Source organism: Lethenteron reissneri, chromosome 54 (genome assembly GCF_015708825.2).
Source record: "Lethenteron reissneri isolate LAM-NWPU_2019-01 chromosome 54, ASM1570882v1, whole genome shotgun sequence".
NCBI lineage: Eukaryota > Metazoa > Chordata > Hyperoartia > Petromyzontiformes > Petromyzontidae > Lethenteron > Lethenteron reissneri.
Genome location: NC_083832.1, coordinates 3,188,656 through 3,204,676, shown reverse-complemented (window position 1 = coordinate 3,204,676; position 16,021 = coordinate 3,188,656). Strand labels below are relative to the sequence as shown.

Here is a 16,021-nt window from a genome sequence, read left to right as displayed (position 1 = left end):
GGTTCTCTGTGGTGACTAACGATGTCTTTAAAACCAGCGGCGCTACTATGCCTCTCTAAATAAAATTAACGCTGAAACTCTTGCGCGTTCCGAGATTCAGCGGTGAACAGGACACCCCACCCTGCGACTTGCAAACGTCTCGGAAAGGGAAAGGGTTAATATGTAGAGGACTACAGAGCTTGGGGAGGAGGGGGTTGGGATGATTTGCGACAGTCCATCGCCTTCTCGATTGGCGGTGGTTCCTTCTCGCGCCCCTCTTGAGTCGTCCTCTCTCTCTCGCTCTCGTCAAAGAGTGAGTGAACACCGTGGCGCAGGGTTACAAGTGTAATGGGTTCAATTTAGGCGCACACACTTCTTGGGAAGCAACACTCATTTATTAATTAACACAACGTTTACTCAACAGTTACTCTTACTCTACACATAGGGTGGTGACCACCGACCTACACTAGCTAACACACAATTGTATTTTATCCGCTCCAGCGTGACCCAGCCAGGTGGCTGCTGGCAGTCCGCTCACTGTAGGTCTTCTCTTCTGGCATCTTCACGAGGTGTCTTCATTCTTCTCAGGAACCGCCCTGCTCTGCCTTCACACCACCCTTATATCTCGTCTCTCTGGCGTGGCCGGCTCCGCCCAGGCCACGCCTCCCTTCCCAGGCCACGCCTCACTTCCCAGGCCACGCCTCACTTCCCCCACCTCTGGGAAGGTCCGGATCCCTCCAGCACGTGACCCCCCAGGCACCCCCTTGGGGCCCCCAGCCCTCGTACGGGCCAACACAGTAGTGACCGTTCTGTCACTACATCACCCCCTCCTGTATAAACACACAGCCGTCCCCGGCTGTAACACAACTGTGAACATCGAAAAGGTGTGCCTCCGAACCAGCAACATCAATAAATGACCGGCGACCGATAAGAAATACAATCACGTAATATATACAGAATCGACGAGGGTAAAAGGGAACCGCATAGAAAACGGGGAATTAACAACAAATATACATGAAAACTGGCTAACCCACTTACGCTACAGCACAGCCCCCCCACCGTTAGAATCACGCATGCAATGACAGTCACCCGTTAGCACCCCCCCGCCTTTCCGACGTGGCGTCACAACCAGTAGCACGCGTCGGCCATATCGGGGGGGGAATTTCCATGTTACCACCCCACCGCCTTTCCGACGTGGCGTCACAACCAGTAGCACGCGTCGGCCATATCGGGGGGGGGGATTTCCATGTTACCCCCCCACCGCCTTTCCGACGCGGCGTCACAACCAGTAGCACACGTCGGCCATATCGGTGGGATTTTAACCCAGTCTCTCTCCAAGACTCGCATCGCAGCATATAGCTGTACCGACCGAGCTGAGATGACCCAGTCTCTCTCCCAGACTCGCATCGCAGCATATAGCTGTACCGACCGAGCTGAGACGACCCATCGTTCACTCACTGCACAACATGCACCCTAACAACTGAGGGAAACAGTCTCAACGTAACAGGCCAACTCCACCCGAACCTTACGAATCTCCAGCCCACTGTTTCAACGCGCCTCAGAGGGTCTCAACCTCCGAGCCGTCAGGTCAAGCTGTCAGCCATAGCATGACGGGACCACCCTCCCTGAGCCATGTGAGCGCACAGCCCACAAGGCTAGACAAGCCACAGAGTGTCTCGCTCTCCGGGCTGTCAGGTCAAGCCGTCAGCCATTGCATGACGGGACCACACACTCCGAGCCATGTGAGCACACAGCCCACTAGGCTAGACATACCACGGAGTGTTTCGCTCTCCGGGCTGTCAGGTCAAGCCGTCAGCCATTGCATGACGGGACCACACTCTCCGAGCCATGTGAGTGCACAGCCCACTAGGCTAGACATGCCACGGAGTGTTTCAATCTCCGGGCTGTCAGGTCAAGCCGTCAGGAACAGCATGACGGGACCACACTCTCCGAGCCATGTGAGCGCACAGCCCACTAGGCTAGACATACCACGGAGTGTTTCAAGCTCCGGGCTGTCAGGTCAAGCCGTCAGCCATAGCATGACGGGACCACACTCTCCGAGCCATGTGAGCGCACAGCCCACTAGGCTAGACATACCACGGAGTGTTTCAAGCTCCGGGCTGTCAGGTCAAGCCGTCAGCCATAGCATGACGGGACCACACTCTCCGAGCCATGTGAGCGCACAGCCCACTAGGCTAGACATACCACGGAGTGTTTCAATCTCCGGGCTGTCAGGTCAAGCCGTCAGCCATAGCATGACGGGACCACAACGTTCATGTTAGACACGCAACACTCACTGGGCCATCCTGGTCAGGACCTGCGCCCCAAGATAGTGACAGCCAGCAGCACAATTCCAAATCCCTGGCAGCATGTCACCATCGCAATTTAACACCATCACAACACATACAATTTGAATTATGATCCCCCACAGAACTAATCCAATGCCGAACAGGTACGCACAATTTTTTTTTTTTTGACGATCCCGAATATTCAATGGTCACAACAATACACCTCACATCCCGTATCCGTACACATCATCTCCGAGACTCGCATTGCAGCAATGCAGCTGTACCAACCGAGTGGAGAGAGCAATGCAATTTGACGGCAATTAACGGAAACGCACCCCCGATCCATGTAGAACACAAGGAGCATTCCCGCACAAAAGACATCATCTGTGCAACAACGGACAGGAACCAACCAGTGAGTTTGAAACAAACCGAACCTGTCACTTCAAAATCCCCTTCAACATTAACCATGGGACTCAGGGCATTCGAATTTTGAGAGAAAAAAAAACTGTACACAAACCCCAAGAATCGCCGAATTGATTAATACAGTATATGCAGTATACGAAGTTCGTACAGTCAATCATTTGGCACAATGCACCATCCAGTCCCCACATGGCAACACACACAATCAATACTCCAGACAATCCGTACATAGTAAATAATCACAAGCAAGTACCCAACATTCCATACACTGTTAACAATGACGATCAAAGTTTCTGACAGTTGCAAGTGACAATCACGAGCGAAACTCCATACAGTATACACAATAACAATGGCGATTTCGCAACACAACGATGTAACAACACGAGTCATTAACACGGCAACATACAGGATATCAACGGAGCTCGGGACACCAACAACGAATTAATCATTAACTACCCCCAGAAGATACCGATCTCGACGCCGTAATTAACAACAAACACTGGTCGCCGCGTCAATTTCTCACGCACACAACCGGACGAACACGTTCCGCAACCCAGCGAGTAAAAAAAAAAACCACCCGCGATCGCAACCCGGCACACGTAAGATGGGTGAAGTTATTATTATTATTTTTATTGGGGCCGGGTGCTTGTCAAGTCACAACTCGCCTGGCAAACTGTGAATAGCGGAGGGCGGCAAGGTGGAGCACTGGAACGGCCTGAAGAATCTTTGATGGTGAACACGGCCTGCTCTTGCGAACCCATCCACCTCTCACGCTCGAGCAGAAGGCTGGAACTCCCCCTCTGCAGGCGTTGATGTCGGCGGGAGCAGCATTTCGGCAGCAGGAGCGGTGTTTTGGCGGGAACAGCGCCCCGACCAGCCGCCGAAATGGCGGGAACGGCGTTTTGGCGGGAACAGCGCCCCGACCAGCCGCCGAAATGGCGGGAACGACGTTTTGGCGGGAACAGCGCCCCGACCAGCCGCCGAAATGGCGGGAACGGCGTTTTGGCGGGAACCGTGCCCCGACCAGCCGCCGAAATGGCGGGCCCACCGCGTGGCCCGCATGCCCGGGCCTCCCCCGCCAGCCACCGCAGCGACGATGGTGTCCTCTCGCCGCGGCTCCGTCGCTCCGTTCCCGATGGCGGCGAAGCAGCAGTGCGATGCAAGTCCCGCCGCTCCGCGTGCAGCGCCATCTCTCTCTGTCACCGGGGCTGCCATCCCCGGGGCTGTCCGAAGGATGGTCGTCACACCATCCCCGTCGTACGAAGACGTCCAGATGAGTTTTATATTTGTTTTTCGTGTGCCCATTTTACTTCCCTAGGATAACACCTAGCAATATTTATTTTTCCACAACTTCTGACACCAAATGTAATGGGTTCAATTTAGGCGCACACACTTCTTGGGAAGCAACACTCATTTATTAATTAACACAACGTTTACTCAACAGTTACTCTTACTCTACACATAGGGTGGTGACCACCGACCTACACTAGCTAACACACAATTGTATTTTATCCGCTCCAGCGTGACCCAGCCAGGTGGCTGCTGGCAGTCCGCTCACTGTAGGTCTTCTCTTCTGGCATCTTCACGAGGTGTCTTCATTCTTCTCAGGAACCGCCCTGCTCTGCCTTCACACCACCCTTATATCTCGTCTCTCTGGCGTGGCCGGCTCCGCCCAGGCCACGCCTCCCTTCCCAGGCCACGCCTCACTTCCCAGGCCACGCCTCACTTCCCCCACCTCTGGGAAGGTCCGGATCCCTCCAGCACGTGACCCCCCAGGCACCCCCTTGGGGCCCCCAGCCCTCGTACGGGCCAACACAGTAGTGACCGTTCTGTCACTACACAAGTAAAAATTTGTATTATTAGTTTACAGTCCCGGAGCCAGTGCTGGAAATCCCACATGCCCATTCCGTGGGCCTTTTCTTCCGCAATCACGTAAAAGTCAGAACATTCAAATGAATACACGGCAAGTCCTTGCTTCACGCGGTTAGATGCGTTCCTGAAATGTGCCGCGTTAAGCGAAAAAATTTGCCCGTAAATAATGTGAAGGTAAAATAAATAACTGAGGGTACACCACCGCGTTACTGTATCACTCTAGATCGTAACGTTCAGCTGTGTGCCCGTGCATCTCAAGAAAGTAGTTCATCGTCGACCGCTTGGAAAAATCTATATAATGGCGCGTATCCCGTGTTATACCGGCACGCGTTCCGCATTAAAACCGTGTGAGTTCAGCTATACAACAGTGTGGGGCCCGCGCTATAGCCGTGCTTGTTCAGCGTTATAGCGGTGTGTTTTGCGTTATAGCGGCGTGTTCTGCGTTGTGCGAAAAGTGTTCCCGAATGGAAGAACCGCGTTACAGCAAAAACGCGCTACGGCGTGACCACCACCACGCATGTCAAGCGAGAACTTTGCTGTACAGCCAATCAGACCCGGTGTTTCCCAATCTGTCAGAGCTGACGAACAGGAAAGGCAACTTCGCCGACGGTGCCCCAAGGTGGCTTTGGGCCGGTTCCCGAGAGAGCGCGCGAGGCGCCTGCGGGCCGACGCCGCGGTAGCGTCGTCGTCGGCGTCTACCGGTGATGGTAGGTAGCAAGGGCTTGCGATTGGCAGCTGACGCGGATGATAGGGACGCCCCAATTAAATCGAGCTGAGCGGGGAAAAGCAATCGAGAGAGGCTAAAGCCGGGCTGCCTTGCATACGTACCCGCTCACTCGAAGTGTTAAAAGACAGATTCCCAGCGACTACGATTAGCACGGTTGGCGGGCACCTATGAAGGCCAGCACAGCACACGTGGGAGTTGGTGGTCAACACCACGCCCGGCCGCCTTTGTCTCCGTAGTGGCGATGTTTAGACACTGTATCAGGTTCTCGTTTGCGGCTGAGTCGACCTAGGGGAGGCTCCAGGACCGGTTCAGTGCACAGCGAGCTTCCACACCCCCCCCCCCCCACCGTTCCACAGACACACACACTCAGTCAAATCTTGATTATCCCGAATAATCGGTCTGAGGGGCGAGGCGGAGGCCACAGAAAAATCATAACCACGTATGAAGCAAACCCCATCTATATATGAAGCTGTAGCTTCATCTAGCTACAGCAACACGTGTATTGTTTACCGATGCACAGTTGGCGTGCCACGTGCGCATCGAGTCAGTGACCCTCGACGAGTGAGGAGCAGCCAGCAATTAAACCAAAATGCACGGAAAGATGTTTCATTTATTTTTTCGCCAAAGAATGGTTAACCCGCGACCCGTATAACCTGCCCAGGGCTGTTCAGAGAGGGGGGGTGGGGAGGCTGTTGCCCCGGGGCATCGCACAAAAGAGCCCCCCCCCCCCCACACACACAAAACACGCCTGTGCGTTTGTCAGAATCAGAATAATTATTTGTATGGGAGGAAATCCGATGAGCTTCAAAGCTCTTTTTTTTACAGGACGTCCAGGAGGTGTGGGACAGAACTTTACGACAAACAATACAAAAACACAATAGGACTGCAAGATACAGGAAAGTTAAACAAATCGCTTAAACCCATGGCAAACCCCACTAAACTATTTGGTTCTCATTCAGAAGTGACCTGGCCACAAATGGCTCAGCGAAGTGGTCTTATCATCACGCGGAAATTGACAGCAGCAGAACAATCTAAATATTTCGATTTAAAGCTTTCGTGGCTGCATGGATTCATATTCTTGGTTATTTCGGTAAAGTCACGTAGAAGGGAAATAATAAAATAAAACATAATAAGAGAAATTCTCACGACGTTTCGGCCTCAAGGACGGCTGCTTGCGTTGTGGCCCAAACGTTGTGAGAATTGTATTTTATTATGTTTTATTTGTATTATTTTATTATTTCCCTTCTACGTGACTTTACCGAAAGAACCAAGAATATGAATCTAAATATTATCTTATTCATGTCACTCATGACTGAGAGGGCCCCCCGCTCCCACCACGCGTGACAGTCTGCCCGCAGCCTCCCGGAACCTACGGACTGCCCTGAGCCTGCCCACAGACAATCGAGATATACAACATTGCGCAACAACAACAACAACCGCCATTCACCACTAAGTGGCGGTGATGTCACCACGACGCTTGTGCCAGGCTATGTGCACCTTGAGGCCACGTAAAAAACAACAACATTGCGCACACACACACACATACCGAGGTCACATAGAAAATGACGCACGACTTACCGGACGCAAGCCGGCAGAGTCGTGTCGCTGGCGGGGCAGTGGCAGAGTCGATTTGGCCGTGAAGAACAAATCGAGCTCGGAGTCGTCATCGCAGCTGCTGTATCCGCTGCTCATCACGCCGGCGCACACGGCCGCGTTATTGCCGCCCATACGTGCCAACCTCAGGTGAGTGCCACCCAGCCGTGCCAACGAGGTCGTGCTAAATCAGCCGGGTGCCACCCAGCCGTGCCAACGTGGTCGTGCTAAATCATCCGGATGCCACCCAGCCGTGCCAACGTGGTCGTGCTAAATCATCCGGATGCCACCCAGCCGTGCCAACGCAGCCGTGCCAAATTTGCTGGGTGCCACCCAGCCGTGTCAATGTAGCCGTGCCAACTTCGCCGGGTGCCACCCAGCCGTGCCAACGTTGCCGTGTCAACTTCGCCGGGTGCCACCCAGCCGTGTCAATGTAGCCGTGTCAACTTCGCCGGGTGCCACCCAGCCGTGCCAACGTTGCCGTGTCAACTTCGCCGGGTGCCACCCAGCCGTGCCAACGTTGCAGTGTCAACTTCGCCGGGTGCCACCCAGCCGTGTCAACGTAGCCGTGCTAACTCAGCCGGTTGCCATCCAGCTGTGCTAACTCATCCATGCCGGGTACTCTCAGAGATACTGTAAAACACAACCCACACGCACGCACAGCGAAGTGCAGCCAGAGTCGCCGTGACCTCGCGCGCGGTGACGGCGGCACCATTCGTCACGGCCACGCTCTGATATTACATATATTAATTCTGAACACACGTGGCTACCGTCTTAATTAATGATTATTCGTTTTTGTCAACGCCTTAAATAGGGGATGACCTAATTCAGCACCCGAAGACAGCCACAGTGAGTAGCGGCGTGGCCGAAGCTCGCACATTAAACATTACATACAGTTTGCACGTTGAACCTGCACGTATGTACGTTGAACTTCTTTCGCGCAGTACGTATAGTGTGGGAGAAAGACAACAAACTAAACACAAAAAGCGGGCTCTAAAGAAAACACACGAAACAGTGACTACTGAGTACACGACAATCAGGAGCGAGGAATTGCCAAGTCAAATTAAGATTCTCTCCTCTAGCACCCAATTAGTGTGACTAAGATGTTTGCGGTAACGGTTGGCGTTTGACAGCGGTCAACGAGGGAGGAGGGGGGGGGGCAATTTGCCTGCGCGGCCCCTATTGGGTACGAGGTTTTGCTGGTAGGTTTTTTTTTTCAATTTCATTTATTTGGCATAGCCCTGTGAGCCATTCGGCTCTTGAATCGGTTGCAACCGCAACAAACAAAAAGCAAAAACATGAACAAGAAAGCATATTAAAGTGACTATGTGACGATGTACAAATAGAAAATACAAGAAAAGACAGCAAAATATTGCAGAAAAAGCACCGTACACCAACGCTGTGTGCAGAAATCCCAGTGGTGACAACCAGCAGCATCATCAGGAAGTTACCAGAAATCTGAGAGATTCGGTCATAGGCATCGCTAAAAGATGCGAGGGTGCCTATTGGTCCTTGAGTGGGTACCACGTTAGGTGAGACGTTAACTACCTTGCCTGATTTACAGGAGGTCGTGGGTTCGATCCCAACCAGTTACGTTTGTATATTTGGAGTTTGCACATTCTCCTCATGGTCGCGTGGGTATTTCTCCGAATCCTCCGGTTTTTCCCTCCATGTTCGGAATCAACGTTCAATAGGCTGCTATCCATTTCAGAATCAGAATATTTATTCTGGAGGAATCCGATGAGCTGTGAAGCTCTTTTTCACAGATGTCCAGTAGGGGCGGGTAAGAACGTTACTACAACAAACACAAAACAAAAACACGTGATAGAAGTGCAAAGTACAAGAAAGGTAAACAAATCACCCAAACACATACAAGTAAACCCTCCCCATCCTACCAGGAAAAGCCCACTGATTGTTCAAGGGAGACAGAATTGTGGGGCCTAATGATGTCAGCACGGAACACTTCACAGACTTTGCTTACGCAAGACTGGGTACTCACCCATGCTGCAAGGGAGTGAATGCTCACTGCACACTGGAAATAGTTTTTGAACACAGAGTGCACTGCGCCGATGAGTGAACCGCGGTGGCGAGAGGACGCCACGTTGGTGAGATGTTAACAACCTCGCATGGTCTACAGGAGGACGTGGGTTCGATCCTGACCATGACGCCTGCTGCTGTATATTTGGAGTTTGCGTGTCTCTCTCTCTCTCTCATCATCACGGTGGCTAGGAGATGTTAACTACCTCGCATGGTATACAGGAGGACGTGGGTTCGATCCTGACCATGACGCCTGCTGTCGCATGGTCTAGAAGAGGACGTGGGTTCGATCCTGACCATGACGCCTGCTGTATATTTGGAGTTTGCGTGTCTCTCTCTCTCATTATCATCACGGTGGCTAGGAGATGTTAACTACCTCGCCTGGTCTACAGGAGGACGTGGGTTCGATCCTGACGCCTGCTGTATATTTGGAGTTTGTGTGTTCTCCCCGTGGTCACGTGGATTTTTTTCTCTGGGTCCTCCGGTTTTTCCATCCACATTTAGAATCAACGTGCGTTTTGGGTATTTGGCTGATATAAATGTCCACGTGATAAGCCACTTGGCTGAGCTACATAGCTCAGTGGGCCTTGCCTGGTGAAATAAAAAAAAGAGTTTATAGTTTTTATAGAAGCGCACTATGTTTTATCTCAAAGCATTTTTAGTTTTTTTTATTCTATTGGCCATGGCAGGGAAGGTTTGATGGGTGGAATCAGCCCCTACAAAAATAGCAGTTTTTAGCAGTTTTACATATCACGATTGACCAAACAATGATGATGTCCCTAACTTATTCACCGGTATTAAATGGGTGCACCAGTTAGTCGATCGGCACGTCGCGTGCGGTGGGGTAAAGTGTGGGTACTTCCGCCTCTGCCAGTACGTCCATCAGGCCAGAATAGAAGAGTAGGCCAAATACCATCACGAGGGGTTCTGTAGAGCTCCCTCTAGTGGAGGCATTTCTACCAACAGTGGTGCGATCAACCAATTGCAGGGCTGCGCCTTTCCCTAAACTGAGACATTGGTCCATGAGGGTTGTTTGCGTTAGGAAGTAGACCCGAATGTCACAAAAGGCGATTGTGCACAAAAGGTTCGAACAGATGGGTTTCACGAGCCCTCTTGCTCTCATTGCCAAGGGAGTTTCGCAATCTCACGAATCCCTCCTTGATCCACCAACCCTTGCCTCAAAAGTACTGGACCACGTGGGTACTGTATGCATGTTGAACTTCTTTCGCACCGTACGTAGCCAACCGTGCTAATCAGAGGTGTGGGGGAAGGACAACAAACTAAACGCAAAAAGCAGTTCTAAAGAAATGAGTTTTCAATCGATGTAAAAGTGCATAGCTCCAGTGGCTTCCTAATATTGGAAAGAAGAGCGTTCCAGACAGCAGAGGAGCGACCGTCTTTGTTCGATGTCAAGCCAAAAGCCGCTGATGCGAGGATGGCCGAAAGTTCGCGTGATGGTTTATGCCCCTAGATCACGACTGGATGGGTGGTAATGGTAAGCAGCTGTTACTATCCTGCACTGGAGAAAAAAAAACACATTTCCTCACGAGCTAATGAATTAAATCATATTCAGTATTTTTTTGCATTTCACTTGGCTACTTGAGTTTGATTACGGCTACGGCTATGATAAATAAACTAAACTATTTTTTTTATTTTACCAGGTAAGGCTCACCGAACTCTTTTTCAGAAGCGACCTGGCCACAAACGATAGCCCAACGAAGTGGCTTATCATCGCGCGGAAATGTATTGCAGCCAAATACTCTAAACGCGTGATGTTGATTCTAAATGTGGAGGGAAAAACCGGACGACCCGGAGAAAAATCCACGCGACCACGGGGAGAGAGACACACACACAAACTCCAACTATACAGCAGGCGTCAGGGTCGGGATCGAACCCACGACCTCCTGCACACCAGACGAGGTAGTTAACATCTTCTATGCACCGTGGCACCCATCCTCCGTTCACTAAAACGCATTGACCAACATGGTGAAGTATGGTCAAACAATTCAACAGGACCCGCAACTTAATCGATTTTGTTTTGTACAGTATTTTCAATTTCTCATGTACCGTTGTTGTTGTCTTTGCTCCGATTGATTTTGACCTTTGCTCCAGGGGCATTCGTGCAAATGAGACTCATCCTGACCTCTGGAGTGCGCTGACCTTTGTCAAACAAACAACCTTCCCCCCCCCTCACCCTTCTCTCAGCCCCCTTGGTCTTCCCTCAAGATGTTCACTTACCTATCCCCATGCACCCTTCTCCCTCCCCCATCCCCCACACAAATATTTACCCCCCCCCTACCCACTACGCGTGTTCCCCACTTGGCTGGGGCAGCGAGTCCAACTTCTCCCCCACCGCCTGCCCCCCCACCCCTCTACGTGCGGTGGTGCCGTCGCGCCGAATTCGAGTTTTCGAAGAGTTTCTGTCCCCCCCCCCCCCCACCAATGTCGGACGGCATATCGCACCGGCTCACGTTTTGTTGCAATAAAAAACATTAAAAGAACAGCAAACAACCATAAACGGTGTTGAGAGACCGCCATCCAGCAGTGGATCCACAAATGGCTGTGAATTCTAGAATTGTTTTTTTTAAATCAGAATTTTATTTTCCCACGTAATTTCATTGCAACGTACAGTAACTCTCGTGAGGCCAAAACTCTACGACTGGCAAGTGACCAAAACCAAGCCAACGATTTCTGCTCACAGCAAAACGCATTCCCAAGGAACTTCGTGACAATGTTTGGCGTTTTATATCCGAGTGCGCAATTGTGCGTTTGTTTAAATTAAAACTAAACATTTTTTTCTATTTACCAGGTAAGACCCACTGAGCCATGTAAGTCTTTGTTCAGAAGCGACTTTGCCACATATGATAGCTCAACAAAGTGGCTTATCACGTGGAAATTATAGCAGCCGAATGCTCTCAACGCACACCAATTCTAAATGTGGAGGAAAATACCGGAGGAACCAGAGAAAAATCCACACGACCACGGGAGAGAGACACGCAAACTCCAAATACACAGCAGGCCATCAGGGTCGGGATCGAACCACAAACCTCCAGGCGAGGTTTGTTAACATCTCGCCACCGTGGCGACAATTTAACCAGGTGAGAACTCACGGATAATACGTCTCAGGTGCAAGAGTGACTCTGGGCTCACAGAAATGACGAAAGCAAGAACACAAACAAGTCCGAGCACGGCAAATGAAGTGCAGCGTGGTCGGAACGTACGTAACGTGTACGTCACGTGTACGTCACGTGTACGTAACGTGTACGTAACGTGTACGTCACGTGTACGTAACGTGTCCGTAACGTGTACGTCACGTGTACGTAACGTGTCCGTAACGTGTACGTCACGTGTCCGTAACGTGTACGTAACGTGTACGTAACGTGTCCGTAACGTGTCCGTAACGTGTACGTAGCGTGTACGTAACGTATACGTAGCGTGTACGTAACGTATACGTAGCGTGTACGTAACGTATACGTAGCGTGTACGTAACGTATACGTAGCGTGTACGTAACGTGTACGTAACGCCACGTGCTTTGACACAAACAGATGAGGTCGGGGTTCCGTGGCTACACACGAAGGCCTACCATTGCGCAATGGCCTGCAAGTGAAATTTCACCATCTCCGCAAGCATCTTAGCCACACTAATTGGGTACTGGTTGGAGAAAATCTTAATTTGACATGGCAATTCCTGATTTTCGTGTGCTCAGTCATTGCTTTTTGTATTTTCTTTAGAATCCGCTTTTTATGTTTAGTTGGCTCTCCTTCCCCCGCACGTCCGATGAGCACGGCTGGCTACGTACGGTGCGAAAGAAGTTCAACATACATACGCACGTACGTTCGTGTGGACAGACAGGAGCACGCAGCTACCCCGGGCACGAAGTGTGGAAAATTCGTTTCGATCGGGCGACTTAAGTGTACTTCATAATCCTGGCTGAAAACCGCCGATTCAGACACGTGGTCACGCGGTAATTACGCGAAATGCCCAGCGGGATCCCCCGCTTGCTGAGAGTAAAGGCCTTGGCGGAGAGGGAGGGGGGGGGCTTGGCTAAGTCGAGAGACGTTCTGAGCCCCGAGGCCACACTGTAGCAGAGGGGCCCCGTCTGTATAATTCAGCGTTCAGTGTCAACACTTTGTAATTCCATGAGAAACGATTTGGATTTGCAGGGGTGCCTTTGATGCCAACGCATCTCAAACGATGCTGTGAAATTAAAACGGATGGGGACGACGTGCGCGTGCGTGTGCAGCCCTTTTTTGCCACTCCACTGCTGGATGAAGCTCACCGCACGCCGCGTCAGCATTCGACCTACCGACCACAGCCCGGTGGTGAAAGCGAACGCCGCGTGGCAATTTTGGCGATTGTGGGGATCGTGACGAGGGTGGAGATTGTAGTGATTACGGTGATCACGGTGATCGCGGCGATCATGGCGAGGGTGGCGATCTGGCCGCGTGCGACTCCGGCACTTACGACGCTGACGTCTTGCAGCAGCGGCTCCTCGCTCTGGCTCCAGCCGTGCTGGCACTCGAGCTGGATGTGGGACTGGCAGTGCTGGTGGCAGCTGAACTTGCAGTCTGCCGGAGCAAAGGACATTGCAGAGGGAGTCATTCACAGTGCCGGACAGAAATAATCCCACGATCTGGTTGTCCCATTTACCATGGCGCCAAATCGATCCGTGCAAGAACCTTCTGTCCGCATGACGATCCTCCTTTTTATCTGAGCCTTATAGATCATTGTCATCATTGTAATTGTCAGTTATAATCTATCCACTGCTGGATGAAGGCCTCCCCAAGCCGCCGCTGTCTCCTCGCGGTCGGCAATGGAACGATCCGACATTCACCCGCACACGGGAGCCGACTTGGTCGCTCCATCTCCAAAGTGGATGGGGCCTCTTGGGCGAGTTTCCCTCCTTTGGCTGTGACTCCGTTGTTAGTCTCGTCCACAGGACATCGTCCCTTCCAGCCCAAGCCAGCTCACTTTCTTAACAGTCAATAAAACGGCGTCTCTAACTTGCGTAAAAAAAATGCGGATGTTCTCTAAAATGTACGATGCTCTAACCCGTCTCTCAGTGCAATTTCAACAATGCACCTGTCCACCCTTCTTTTCTGCCTTAATATATCCATAACTTTGTCAATGTGGATGTTTCTGATCCGTACATCACATTGACCGTTTCATCCTTTCCCATCCCGATCAGAACCGAATCGGAAGAAAAAATAAATAACTTTCTTGGGTGCATCTTCAAGGCTCCCACAAGGCCATGTGGGAGGGCGTGTGGCACAGTTTAGCGCGAGCTATCGTAAAGTGCGGTCGTGGCACTACAGTTCTTTTCGATGATTACAATGTCTTAAAAAAAAAAAGTGGTGCTACGCCTCTCGAAATAAAATTAACAGTTGAACCGCTCGCGAATTCCGAGATTCATCTGTGAACGGGACACCCGACCCTGCAACCTGCAGACGTCTCGGAACGGGAAATGGTTAAAAAACATAACGGAGCTGGACTAGGACACATGGCTAGACAGGACGATGTCCGGTGGTCGAGACTAACAAATGTGGCAGCCAAAGGAGGGAGCATGCCCAGAGGACGCGTACTAGATTGTTGCATCACAGAGACCGTGAGAGATGGTGACGGCTTAGGGTGGCCTTCATCCAGTATGTATGTACGTTGAACTTCTTTTCCACCGTACGAAGCCAACCGTGCTAATCAGAAGGTGCCGGGGAAGGACAACAAACTAAACACAAAAATCAGTTCTAAAGAATGAATTTTCAAGCTCGATGATTTAAAAGTGCGTAGCTCCAGTGGCTTCCTAATATCGGAAGGAAGATCATTCCAGACGGCCGCAGAAGCGCATCTGAAAGCGCGCGATGCGGTGACCGTTTTTGTTCGATGGCCAGCCAAAAGCCTAATAGCGGATGAATCGTGGCCGATGATGATGATGTGGTGGTGAAACACAAATAGGACCTCCGCCCGGATAAAAGGCATTTCACTGCACTCACTTCACTGGCCTGGCTCGGAGACACTGGAGCTCTGAGCAGGATTTCCATGGTCGCCGCTGTACATGTTTGAGGCAGTCATGTTGCATTAATATTAAACTCACTTCCTGCGTCTGTGCTTCCTGTGTCCGTGCATCCAAGGCACAGGCAATACACCAGCATGTCGTGCATTTGCACTCTAGTAACAAATGAAACATTGCAATTGACTGCTCTTTTGTGGTCGATTATCAGTGTCCCTTTAAAAATGGTCACCTCCTGAAGGCTGGAAATCCCCCTAGAAGCCACAGCGAGCATGATGCGGCTGATGATGCTTTTGATGTCACCAAGGCCCACTCACCACCTCCCGTCCAGCGGCACACATGGGAACAGAGGTGAGAGAGCTTTTCCCAACTATCTTCATGTTATCCACCGTGACATTATTAAGCAGTCCCCCTCCTTAACCTCCTTCGGTTCCTCTCTTAAAGCCTCACCTCTTCTCCATTGCCCACAGACTCAACACTGCTCACAGACTCAACATTGCCCATAGACTCAACACTGCTCATAGACTCAACACTACCCATAGACTTAACACTTCTCAGACTCAACACTCCCTATAGACTAACATGGCCCATAGACTCAACACTACGCTCAGACTCAACACTGCCCATAGACTCAACACACCCTAATAGGCTAACATGGCCCATAGACTCAACACTACCCATAGACTCAACACTGCCCATAGACTCAACACTGCCCATAGACTCAACACTACCCACAGACTCAACACTCCCCACCGACTCAACACTACCCATAGACTTAACACTGCCCACAGACTCAACACTGCCCATAGACTCAACACTCCCTATAGACTAACATGGCCCATAGACTCAGCACTACCCATAGACTCAACACTACCCATAGACTTAACACTGCCCACAGACTCAACACTCCCTATAGACTCAACACTACCCATAGACTCAACACTACCCTCAGACTCAACACTGCCCTCAGACTCAACACGGCCCATAGACTCAACACGGCCCTATAGACTCAACACTACCCTCAGACTCAACACTGCACCATAGACTCAACACTACCCTCAGACTCAACACTGCACCATAGATTCAGCATTGCCCATAGA

General features: G+C 51.1%; 1 pseudogene; it reads right to left on the bottom strand.

The window, feature by feature from the left end:
* The window catches only part of LOC133356413 (ras association domain-containing protein 1-like), a 36,814-nt pseudogene that overhangs the window by 11,952 nt on the left and 8,841 nt on the right, over positions 1–16,021 (bottom strand).